Source organism: Symsagittifera roscoffensis, chromosome 5 (assembly GCF_963678635.1).
Source record: "Symsagittifera roscoffensis chromosome 5, txSymRosc1.1, whole genome shotgun sequence".
NCBI lineage: Eukaryota > Metazoa > Xenacoelomorpha > Acoela > Convolutidae > Symsagittifera > Symsagittifera roscoffensis.
The window spans coordinates 17,405,637-17,419,491 of record NC_087066.1 but is presented as its reverse complement, the minus strand read 5'-3'; positions in this window follow the sequence as shown (position 1 = coordinate 17,419,491).

Below are 13,855 nucleotides of genomic sequence, written 5' to 3'. Positions count from 1 at the left end.
TTGATGAAAAAACCCACAAATTTTTATCTGCTGCTACCTCAAAAAAACTAGAAGAGTTTAAATCAAGACATCCAAATCAATTTGTTTTTGCCAACATACCACCGTTAACATCCAAAGAGTTTTATTCTACATTTACCTTAAAGCAAGCTGCCAAAAGTCGTCTTAGTGTTCTAACTCATTTTAACAACGAAAAACATTTTTCAAAAATCGTTGTATAGTTACAAAAAAAGATAAGATGTGGTGCCTTAAATAACAAAATATGTAAATTTGTTCAAAATTTTAAAAGCTAGAATTGCAAAGCACGTGGAGTAAAAACGCTTTTAACAAACATTTGATCTTGCTTCGAGTCGAACAGTTCGAGTCAAGCAGAAATCAAACGGTTATGTTGATTTCTATTTGTTCAATTAACACTATAAAAACTTTTCTCTTTATTTTCAACAAGAAGCATTGGATTAATTCAAAAAAATTCAGGGGTTAAATCGAATTGGTTAGTGAGTGACTTTAATGCTAAAGATAGCAAGCAAAAAATTTTAAGAAACGTTTTATCAATAATTTTTCCCTTAATAACTTTGCTATTGCTGTACATTACCTCTGATATGTCAAACTACTGAGTTTGAATTAAATCTAATGAAAACTTGAAAGTCTAATAACTAAGCTTTCAAAGTGGTTTCTAAAATGTGGAAATTTATTTGATGTCTCGTTGGTAAATTTTATAGATTAACTACTACAAAACATGTCAGCATGTATCGATTGACAAAAAAAGCGAAAACTTACTTCACTCCAATTTTCCTCAGTTTTTCAAAGTTTAGAAAAAAATTTTCTATGATCATCATATAATGTATGACAATCTTTGGAAGATTTTTTTGTGTCCACAATTTGTTGGTTGGTGGATAATAAACATTTTGGCTGCTTTACTTAAAAGCCGGTGACACTTTTTCCGCCATGTTCGAGCTCTCTTTGTCAAGATTAATGGCCTTATGATTTGTTTGCATATTTACCAATATCGTATGCAGCAATTACTAAAGAGAGGAGGGCAGAAAAGTGTTATCTCTAATACAGGCTACCCAACCAGTCCTAGATCCAGATATCTTACCACCTATCCTTACTTCTGTCAAGCCATCCGTTCATTCGTTAAAACATCTAACTATATAAACATTCAACCAGTCATCTATTCATCAAGCAATACATGCAACTAGCCATCCATTCATTGCATTATCCAACGAGCCATTAATTAATCCATTGATCCTTCCAATCATCCAAACAGAAGCAATATATGTACTCATTGCCCATTCTTTCGGTCGTTCAAGTATCTGCTTGTCCATCCAACAACAAAGCTATCTATTCAATCAGTCATCCATCCAAGTCGAATCAATCTATCCATCCATCTAACTAACCAGTCAGCCATTCATCGATTTATCCATCGAGCAATTTTTTCAACAATAGATTAATCAACCATGCATACAGCAGCAATTTATATACTAAAGGTCCATCCTTTCAGCCGCCCAAACATCTAATCGTCGAACCATCCACAAATCTAGCCATCCAATCAGTCATCCATCTATGAGGCATCAATCAATCCATCCATTTGACTAACCGGCAAGCCATCTATCCAATTTTTCATGTGAAGAGTTCTCAGTCTGATCAACCAACCGTCCATATTACCAGCCTACCAGCCATCTATCCATCAAAGTTGTCTATGAAACCAAGTCAGCCCCACGGCTATCCAATCATCAAGCAATCCATCGGTCTAGCTATCCAACCATACGTCCAGCCATCAGTCATCTTCTCGTCCGTGAAACTATGCATCACTTCAGACGCCTATGATTTCGAACACCGATCCATTCAGCTAATTATTTTGCCCTTCCGCGAAGCATGATTCAACCCTGCCGACCATCCATCCTGTCATTCATCCATCTAAAAATCTAGCCATTTATACTACTGCCTACCCATCTTCTAAATCGGAATGTTATCCATACCTCGAGCAAATCATTTATCTAGTTGTATTGCATCTCTCGTTATAGGCATCTGTTATCCATCCAGTCAATTAGCCAGTTATCCATCTAAACTTACATCTAGTCATATTTGCATCCTGTCGTTTCACCTAGCTTTTTATCCGTCCTGCATTCCAACTATCCAATCAGTAATTTATCAAGCTATCCATTAAAGCATTCATCCATCCTACCATTCATCGAATCAGCGAATCAGCCATTTTTTCAACTGCCTATCCAGCTAGCAAACCATCCATCTAGCTGTACATCATCTAGTCAACGATTGTTGATCTAGCAACTAATCCTTCCAAATCTCCTCTAATTCTACGAAACAATGGCTCCTTGAATAAAAGGAGGGTTGGCTTACTGGTTGTTTAGATAGATGAACAGATTGATGCCATCTTGGGTGGATTAAAGATTGGTTAGATAGCTTTGTGGATGAATGGACTGATGGATGGACGAATAGTTTTTTTGGGTGCCTGCAAAGATGCATGATGAGTACAACATTAATGGATAAAATATTTGCTCGTTGAATCAATGGATAGAGATATAGATAGTTAGATGGATGGATAGATTCATAGCAATAGGATGCATGAAAGAATGGATAGATAGACTTGTGGATAGACGGAAGTATAGATCTTTGGGTGGTTGAAAGGATGGACAAGGAATGAATAGATTGCTGCTGTATGGATGGTTGGACAGATCAATGGATGAATTAATAAATCGTTGATTGACATGTTGATTGAATGGCTGGTTGCATGGAATGCTTGATGGAAAATTGGTTAGTTGAATAGCTAAATACTTGCAAGCTTTTACAAATCGATGAATGGCTTGACAGAAGTAAGGATAGGTTGCTAGATATCTGGATCTAGGACTGGATGACTAACCTTTATAATACACTACTCTAGGATGCTTTCCTCTCCTGAAAAACTGCTGCTTAGGGTATAGCTAAAAGTGCAAAAACATCCATTGGCCATTAGTTTTGATGAAGGTAGCTCAAGCATGGCGAAATAAAGGTCACACGCAAGGAAAAAAAGCAGCAAAAGATCATTACCTAACAATCAAAAAATTCTAGGCACAACAAAACAAATTATTAGGATATTAATTGGTTCTTTAATATCAAAGTTCAGGACAATAATCAAATGCTTGCAGTAATTTAATCAGACAGAATTGGAACTTTCAGTCTGAGTTTTTGGGGAAAATTTTGGTGTCTTTACTTGAAGAAGTAACAAATTAATTTTTATTTAAATATATGTTTCATCACTGAGCTATCAAATAAAAATCCAGACTTTAGAAACCACTTTCAAAACTTATTTATTAGGTTTTAAAATTCTTATTGGATTTTAAAATCTTAGCCTTGAATTGGTTTTTAAAACCAATGCCTTTTTGCCGAAAATAGAGTGACTATCTCTTTTCATTGCCTTGATTGATTAATTTGAAACAAACATAATCAATTGTAACCTTAACCACGTACCAACTCAAGTTATTTGATTTACTTGAAGAAATATCAATTGTTTTAAATTAGCATTTTTACTTCAAGTGCTTAGCATTTTCTCGAACGAAGTTACTTATTCTATTATTTAAGGCAGTGATTCTCATTATTTTTGTAAAAAAGTAGTTTTTGATGAAAATTGTCTAATGTTGTAAAATTGATTTAGAACCCTACGACGACTTTGTTTTGAGCAAATTTGTTTGCTGAAGAAAACTACTGTTGAAAAATTTTCGGAACATTTTTTATAGAACTTTGCTTTGCTTTGTTTTTTTTTCTTTTATGACAACAAGCTATTGGCTGCTTGCTGTAAAATAAATGATGGGTACAATTCGAATTTTATCTGGAACTTTTCAAAATTTTTTGCTAATGCTTGTATTCTGCCCAGAATAAAATGGTGTCCGCGTTTCGATTTACAGTCCTCCAGCTATTTAAAAATTTGTGAGTGTTGTTTTTCGTAGTAAAACTACCCATTTAGTGAGCGTTTGTTTGTTTTTCAAGAAGTAGCAGCGGTAAGTGATTTGTTTGTTGATTTTTCTCAAATCATAGCTTGCAACAATTTAGCAGTTCTGCACCATAATAAAAAAAAGCTAAAAGGACTAATGTTTTTAAAGGGGCGTTAGTTGTAAAATCTGCAAAAAAAAATCTGCTTTGATATGAGTCTGGCAGCATTAGAAAAATTGAATTGATGCATTTTAGCTTAACAAAAAAACTCATATATTTTGCAGGAAAAAATATTGGACATGTCAAATTTTATGGAATGCATGTTATCACTAATTTAGTTAAACCTTTTTAATGAAAAGCTATTGCGTAGGTTTTATTGTTTGGATTTTTTTGCTTTGTTTTAAAATCAAATCACCTGAACAAAAGTAACGCTTGCTCAGATTTAGGTTTAAATAAATTGACTATAGCAGCCGGAGATGTTTCTGAACTGTTAAGCGATGTGAAACGCTGTGATAGAAATGGCACGCTAAATTCAACAGCCAATCTTCACTTTTTTTGCGGGACTTTATATGAAACATGGATAGCTCATGAACACACACCAGCAACTATAGCACTACTAATTGGATTAAAATCAGACCGACTATAAAATTGAATTATTGAAGGCTACCCGTATAACCGAAAGGCTATGTTTACGTTTGGTGGGTCTTTAAATGAACTGATTTTGTTAGGCTAGAAGAATTTTTGTTTCACTAGATTGCATGAGTTCAGATTTTCTAACGCTGCCAGATAGAATTCAAAATTGGCTTTTTTTGCAGATGGTAAAACTAATGCTTCTTTAAAAACAGTGAAAACTTTTTTGGTGCAAAACCAGAAGATTTGGGTAGCTTTATTGATGGAAAAACCCACAAATTTTTATCTGCTGCTACCTCAAAAAAACTAGAAGAGTTTAAATCAAGACACCCAAATCAATTTACTTTAGCCAACATACCACCGTTATCATCAAAAGAGTTTTATTCTACATTTATCTTGCAGCAAGCTGCCAAAAGTCGTTTTAGTGTTCTAACTCATTTTAAGAACGAAAAATATTTTTCAAAAATCGTTATATAGTTACAAAAAAAGATAAGATGTGGTGCCTTAAATAACAAAATATGTAAATTTGTTCAAAATTTTAAAAGCTAGAATTGCAAAGCACGTGGAGTAAAAACGCTTTTAACAAACATTTTATCTTGCTTCGAGTCGAATAGTTCGAGTCAAGCAGAAATCAAACAGTTATGTCAATTTCTAGTTGTTAAATTAACACTATAAAAACTTTTCTCTTTATTTTCAACAAGAAGCATTGGAATAATTAAAAAGATTTCAGGGGTTAAATCGATTTGGTTAGTGAGTGACTTTACTGCTAAAGATAGCAAGCAAAAAATTTAAAGAAACGTTTTATCAATAATTTTTCCCTTAATAACTTTGCTATTGCTGTACATTACCTCTGATATGTCAAACTACTGAGTTGGAATTAAATCTAATGAAAACTTGACAGTCTAATAACTAAGCTTTCAAAGTGGTTTCGAAAGTCTAGAAATTTATTTGATGTCTCGTTGGTAAGTTTTATAGATTAACTACTACAAAACATGTCAGCATGTATCGATTGACAAAAAAAAGCGAAAACTTACTTCACTCCAATTTTCCTCAGTTTTTCAAAGTTTAGAAAAAAATTTTCTATGATCATCATATAATGTATGACAATTTTTCGAAGACTTTTTTGTGTCCACAATTTGTTGGTTGGTGGAAAAAAAAACATTTTGGCTGCTTTACTTAAAAGCCGGTGACACTTTTTCCGCCATGTTCGAGCTATCTTTGTCAAGATTAATGGCCCTACGATTTTTTTGCATATTTACCAATATCGCATGCAGCAATTACTAAAGAGAGGAGGGCAGAAAAGTGTGGTCTCTAATACAGTTTACCCAACCAGTCCTAGATCCAGATATCTTACCACCTATCCTTACTTCTGTTAAAACATCTAACTATATAACCATTCAACCAGTCATCTATTCATCAAACAATACATGCAGCTAGCCATCCATTCATTGCATTATCCAACGAGCCATTAATTAATCCATTGATCCTTCTAATCATCCAAACAGAAGCAATCTATGTACTCCTTGCCCGTTCTTTCGGTCGTTCAAGCATCTGCTTGTCCATCCAACAACAAAGCTATCTATTCAATCAGTCATCCATCCAAGTCAAATCAATCTATCCATCCATCTAACTAACTAGTCAGCCATTCATCAATTTATCCATCGAGCTATTTTTTCATCCATAGATTAATCCAACCATGCATACAGCAGCAATTTATATACTAAATGTCCATCCTTTCAGCCGCCCAAACATCTAATCGTCGAACCATCCACAAATCTAGCCATCCAATCAGTCATCCATCTATGAGGCATCAATCAATCCATCCATTTGACTAACCGGCAATCCATCTATACAATTTTTCATGGGAAGAGTTCTCAGTCTGATCAAACAACCGTCCATATTACCAGCCTACCAGCCATCTATCCATCAAAGTTGTCTATGAAACCAAGTCAGCCCCACGGCTATCCAATCACCAAGCAATCCATCGGTCTAGCTATCCAACCATACGTCCAGCCATCAGTCATCTTCTCGTCCGTGAAACTATGCATCACTTCAGACACCTATGATTTCGAACACCGATCCATTCAGCTAATTATTTTGCCATTCCGCGAAGCATGATTCAACCCTGCCGACCATCCATCCTGTCATTCATCCATCTAAAAATCTAGCCATTTATACTACTGCCTACCCATATTCTCAATCGGAATGTTATCCATACCTCGAGCAAATCTTTTATCTAGTTGTATTGCATCTCTCGTTATAGGCATCTGTTATCCATCCAGTCAATTAGCCAGTTATCCATCTAAACTTACATCTAGTCATATTTGCATCCTGTCGTTTCACCTAGCTTTTTATCCGTCCTGCATTCCAACTATCCAATCAGTAATTTATCAAGCTATCCATTAAAGCATTCATCCATCCTACCATTCATCGAATCAGCGAATCAGCCATTTTTTCAACTGCCTATCCAGCCAGCAAACCATCCATCTAGCTGTACATCATCTAGTCAACGATTGTTGATCTAGCAACTAATCCGTCCAAACCTCCTCTTATTCATTCTTCTATCAATCCATAAGTCCTGCGATCCATTCATGCATCCAACTAGCGATGCACTTATTTATCTAGCCAATTTTCCATCAATCAAGCCATCTATCCATCAGAAGGCCACCATTCATCAAAAAACCGTAGATCCATAAGCCATTCTTCAACCATCTGTCGTCAATGCGTATTTGTAGCCATTATCCATTTAACCAGCCAGCCATCCATCAGTCCGATCGAACCTGCCATCCGGTTATCCAGCCATCTGTCCTTCCCTTCAGCCATCCATTCATCCAATCAGCTTTCGATCCAAGCAGTCATTCATAAATCCGTCCATTCATACAGCCATCGAAACTGTGGTAGATCTAGCTATCCGTCGTTTGATAGATGTAGCCATCCGTTGGTAGATCTAGCTATCGGATCTAGCTATCTTTCCAAATAATCCACCTTTTAAACTTTCAGGTTTTTTAATTTTGAAGATAAAGGTGTCACTACACACAGATGTAGCAAAATACAAACAAAACTGGCTTAATTTTTGATATTTTAGACAATCTATCATTACGACCGTACAATGGATTCAGGTAATTACAGGGTTTGAATTAATTTTTGTAACTATAAATAATAACTCTTTCAACAGCTAATTGATCAAGGGGGTTGTGCATTTAGAAATTCGAGTAAAAATGCGTATCGAATTGTATATAGGAAAATTTGTCAAAAAATCAATGTAAGTATCTACGTGAGGTAGTAAATGAGTAAGCAGGTGAAAAACTAGAAATTAGTATATAATTTAAAGTGAAGTTGTGTTAAGTTAAGTAAAAAAAAGTAGGCCAACTTAAACTAGTTTTAGGTGAGTAAGTAAGAGTAGTTAAGTGTGAAAAATTGCAAAAGGAAAAAGCTTGAGAAAAAAAATGTACAGAAGTGAAAAAAGCAAAAGTAAGTATTAAAATGAAAGGAAATCAAAAAAATCTCAAGTAAACTAGATGAAGTAGTAATAAGCATGTTAAACAAACTGAACTAAATTAGAGTGAAACAAAGTGAAGTAAGTTATAACCAAGTTGTAGTAAAACACAATTAAAGTAAGTAAGAAAAAAAGCGAAGTAAGTAACTTTTTTTGTGAGTGTAGCTATATAAAGTTTAAAAAAAGTTAAGTAAAGTAAAGTAAGATACAGTAAAAGAGATTGAAGTGGAGCAAATTAAAGTAGAGAAATTAAACTTAAGTTAGATGTGTAAAAAAATAAAACTAAAATAGAGTAGTAAGCTGAAGTGAAGTAGAGAAGAGAAGCTCAGTGAAAAAACAATAAATAACTTAAAAAAATAAAGAAAATAGCCTAAACTAAAATAGACTTAGTTGAAGTGAAGTAAGACGGGTAACTAAGTAATTAGGTGAACAATTAAAATAAATAAGTAAATATCTAAGTAAACGAAGATACATTTAGGTAAGGTAAAGTAAAGTAAGCTTAAGTAAAAGGCTGGTAAAATGAATTAAAGGTGAAGTAAATTCAACTGAAGCCTAGAAAACTAAATTAAAGGAAAAAGAAGTAAAACAGTAAGCAAGTATTTAGTAAATAAGTAGGTAAGTAAGCTAGTAAGTAAGTAGACGAAGATAAACCAAAGAAAATTGAAATAGAGGAAGCTAAAAAAATTAAGATAGAGTGCTGGTAAAAAAGGTTGAAGATAAAGTAAATAAAAATTATAGCAAAATAATTAAACTTAGGAAAAAATAAGTAAAATGAAACAAAAACAAAATTGTGGATATAATTATGTGAAGGTATTTAGAAAATGTATGGGAATTAATAAGTAATTTAGAAGGAAACGAACTAAGAAAAAAATGGGATAGGATGAAAGAAGTTAGTAAGGAGGTAAGTAGGTAGGTACATAAGCGAGTAAGTCAGTACGCAAGTAACTAAGTAACTAAGTAAGTAGTTAAGTAAATAAGCAACTATGAATTTCAAAAATTTATTATGTAAGTTGTTAAAATAAATGAAAGAAAAAAATTGAAGTAAAACAAAGTGAAGAAGAGAAAGTAACGTAAAAACTTAGTGAGTAAATAATTCAGTAAAGTAATTAGTGAATAGTAAGTAAGTAACTAAGAAGGTAATTAAGTATGTATGCAAGTAAGTGGGTAAGTAAGTAAGTAAGTAAGTAATTAAGTGAGTAAGTAAGTAAGTATTTAAGTAAGTTAATAAGTAAGTAAGTAAGTAAGTAATTAGAAATAAACTAACAAAGTATGCTCAAAATAAATTAATTCAAAATTAAACGATGGTAAAATAAAGAGAAAATGAATTGAATAAAATTGAAGCAAAGAAAACTAAACTACAGAAAAAAGAAATAAAGTAAAATAAAACGGTCATGTGGGATGAATTCTATTAGGCTATGTAAGATATCGTGTATGTAAATATGTGAGTACAAACTAAGTCAGTAAAAAAGTATAAAAGTAAGTAAAAATTAAGATAGTAAGAAAGTAATTAAGTGGGTAAAAAACAAGCAGGTAAGTAAGTCGGTACGTAATTGAGTAAGTCAGTAATTAAGTAGTTAAGTAAATAAGTAACCAAGTAAATAAATAAGTTAAAAAAATAAGGGAAACTCAGTCAGAGAAGTAAAGTCAACGAAAGAAATAAAATATAAGGTGAAGTAAAGCAAAGTTAAATAAAGACAATAACAAAAATGTAATAAAAAAAATCAAAAAAATTAATCTAAAATTGAGTTTTGGAATAAGAAATGAGTAAATTAAATGAAAAAAGGAAATAATCTGAAATTGAGTCTTGGAATGAGAAATCAGTAAATTAAATGAAAGAAGGAAATGTAAGCAACTAGTAAAGTACTGTATGCATGTTGATTCGTCTGTCTTTTTATATGCAGGTATGTGTGTATGTTTATATGTAGGTGAATTGTATATAACTAAGTCCGTAAGTAAAGGAGTAAGTCAGCAAATTAGATATTAAATAAATATGAAAGTAGGCATAATTAATTTGAGTAATGAAGAGAAATATAGAGTAAGTTGAAAAAATCAAAGCAGAATTAACCAAAGTAAATTAAGGTACAGCAAGAAAGTAGTCAAGTAAATTTAAAAAAATTGAAAATAAGTTAAATCACAGATTTTGAATGGGATACAGAAAACTAATTGAGGAACTTGGTGAACAAAAAGACTAACTGAAGAGTAAGTAAGAAAATAAAAAGTAAGTAAACTGTCAAGTTAGTATAGTTATTATTTTAAATAATATGTAGGCAAACAATCAAGTCAGCAAGTATTCATTGAACTATCAACGCTATCCAAATCATGAAATTGTTAAGTGAACGAAAGAAAAAAAGTAAGGTAGACTAAAGCAAAGTAAATTAAAGACACTAACAAAAATGTAATATAAAAAAAGTAAAAAAAATCGTTAAGAAGGTGATGTAGACTATAATGAGTCTGTGAATTGATAAAATAAACAAAAATTATGAAGAATAAGGTGAAGTTAAGCAAAGTAATTTAAAGAAAGTTACGTAAAAAGTAAGTGAGTATAAAAAGGTAAAGTAAAGAAAACCAAACTAAAATGAAAACAAGTAAGGTAAAATAAAAAATTAATATGGGATTAATTGTATGAAAGTATGAAAGACAAAATGTATGTGAATATGGGAGTAGGATGGTGAGTAAGTGGGTAAGTAAATCAGTAGGAAAGTAAATAGGTAAGTAAAGTAAGACAGTAAGAAAGCAAGTAAGTAGGTTAATGCGTAGGGAGGTGAATGAATAGTGAAAAAGTCAGTAAGTGCGTAAGAAAGTAAGTAAGTAAGTAAGTAAGTAAGTAAGTAGGTAAGTAAGTAAGTAATTAAATAGGTAACTAAGAAACTCACTAAGTGCGTATGTGAGTTGTTAAAATAAACGAAAATAATGAAAACTAGGTGGCGTAGATTAAAATTCATTCATGTCAGGAAAATCATTGAATTTTTAAAAAGCAAGTGAAAATTAGGCAAGTAAAATAACGTATATATGTTGTTTTGTTTGTCTGTTTGTGTGTAGGTATGGGTGTATGTGCGCATGTTAAATGATTGTTTGTAAATATGTAAGTCAAGGAGTAAAATAGTCAGTTAGTTAGCAACTAGGTTGAAGTAGGTTTTCTTGAGTTAAGTAATGTAAAGTAAAGTAAAGTAAATTGAGTATAAAATTAAAATTGAGCAATACAAAATAAAATTTAAAAAAGCAGTAAAGTAAAACAGCAAAGTGAAACGAGGTTGAATCAAAAGTAATAAAAAACGAAAGATAAAAATTAGGTTATACGCTGATTGAGGAAGTAGGTAACAAAAAAGAGTAAGTGGAGAATAAGTAAGGAAGTGAATATGTAAGTAAGCAAACAAGTTAGTAAATGATACGTACGTAATTGTTAGGCTTAGCAAGATACTAAGTCGGGGGTCTTCTGATTTTTGGGAGGAAAATTTCTGTCGTTTACAAAATCCTAGGTTGAGGGTCCTCCAAAAAATTAAGGACCCCTTTCCTAGAATTTTGCTTTACGTGAGGACCCCCCTCTACCCCTCTTATGATCCGGGACACAATACAATACTACTCACTTGGCCACTGATGAATACAAAAGTGGGAAGGAGTTTGGTCCTCGGAAGTATTTTAGCCTTTTATAGTTTTTACTTTGTTTCCATAAACTTCAGGTAGTACAAATTATATAGTCTTGAGTGAAACATCATAACAAGACTGCTTTTATTAGGGTGACGCCTTGAATGTTCCATTTGGGCTTTTATGTCTATGAAGTAGTGTTTGACTTTAAAACGTGGCATAGAGTTTCGAAAAAAATTAAACTAATTAAGCAAAGTTAATTGTTTTTTGAAATTCATCACCTCAAACTTTAATGTTCTACTTTTTTAACGAAAGTAACAAAATATTTTTGTCCCCTTTTCAACTAGCCATTTTTCCCAGTTTTTTTTGTTATCATTGAAAAGTATTGATGTCCTGTGAGCCTAAACTTGAAAAGATAGTTTACCTGTGATCTTTTTTCGTAAAGTTATGGGGGTTTAAAGATAGCCATTTTGGCCAATTTGAGTCAATTAACACGCAATATGTTTTGCGCTATTATCGCATAAGCTGAGTTTTATTCCGTCTGAGAAATTGTTCTAATTTGATTGAAAGAAGCTTATTTGCCAAAAATGACTTAGTTCTAGGAGCAAAATGGCGTTAAAAAAAACCTCCCTTTTATTTTTTTACGTTTATTTTTCTCATATTTTTACTGCTCCATACACCCTAAAAAGGCAATCGGAACAATAAGGGCTTCAGTTTGATACAATCAGTCTTGTTTAAAATTCAAAGTGATAGATTTAGTAGATAGTAGCATAATAATTAAACAACTAGCATGCCTCAATTTTTTTTGGAATAATTTTCGAGCCAGATGAAACTGTCGCTAAATTGTTTATAACACGAAAAATATCACCCTTTAGTTGCGCCAGATTAGCCACACAAGCCTTTTTCAGGAAATATTTTTTGATTAATTGCAATTCATCGAATTGCCGGAAAAATATATTTATAATTAACAATTGCTGTGCACGCACGCAACCCAAAAAAAATGTAACACTTGATGCAAAAATTAACCAGCTCACAAAATACAGTCGCTATTATTAGATACAATTGTGTGTTTTGAAGTAAATTAAAGTGAGTTGAAAAATGTGAATTCGAGTTTTTCAAAAACTCTATTGCAAAAAAAAGTATACAAAAATATACATGAAACTTCCATCTTTCCAAAGTAATGCCTCACATTTATTGACAATATTTAAAAGTTTTTTACTTACCACAGCCAATTTTCAGTCAAATTATAAAATTCTCGGCAGTGGTATTCAATTTCATTGCTAATAATCAAAAAATTTGACTGAAATTTGGCTGTGGTAAATTAAAAATTTTGAATAGTGTCACTTGAATTCACATGAATTGCCTGTCATTTAACATAGTTTTGTCTAGAGAAAACATCAACATTTTTCATTATGAAATAAAATTGTACTGAAACCTTCAAAAATAAAATTTAAATTTAAATATAGCAAACGTTTCAATACAAGCCTGTTCCATTATGAAAAATGCTGATTTTTTTTTCTTGATAGAAACGGCTTTTATTGACAGACAATTCATATCCTGCAATATAAAATAAACAAGACTGCTCGTATCAGGGCAAAACAGTTAATGTTCCGACTGTCTTTTAAGGCTTATGGAGCAATAACTTTGAAAAAATTAAATAAAATAAAACAAAATGAAAAAAAAAATTTCTGAAATTTGAAACTGTTTATGAAAAGCATCCCTCCACCCGCCATATAAAGTACAAAATGATAGATTTCGCTCCTTATAACAAATCAAATCGGCAAATAAGCTTCTTTCAACCAATTTGTAACGATTTCTAAGACGAATTATATCTCCGCTTACGCATAAATAGCGCGAAAAATATTGCGCGTTAATTGTCCCAAATTGGCCAAAATGGCAATCTTTAAACCCCCATAAGTTTACAAAAAATGATCACAGGTGAGTTTTCTTTCCAAATCTGAGCTCAGATCAAGAATACTTCTCGAATGAAAAAAAAACTTCCGACAAAAATGGCTGGTTGAAAAGTCGAAATTTGTCTAAAGAAAAAAAACCCACCCCGAGTACAAATATTCCGTTTCTTTCGTATGCAAAGTCGGAAAAAAATGCTTATAGTTGGGAATTTTGATAGGTAGATCTTTTTTGGATATCCGCAAAAAATTTTATAATGATTTTTAAATCACTGTGAATAAATTTTATATCAGCTTTATTTTTAATAGTTATCTTTAT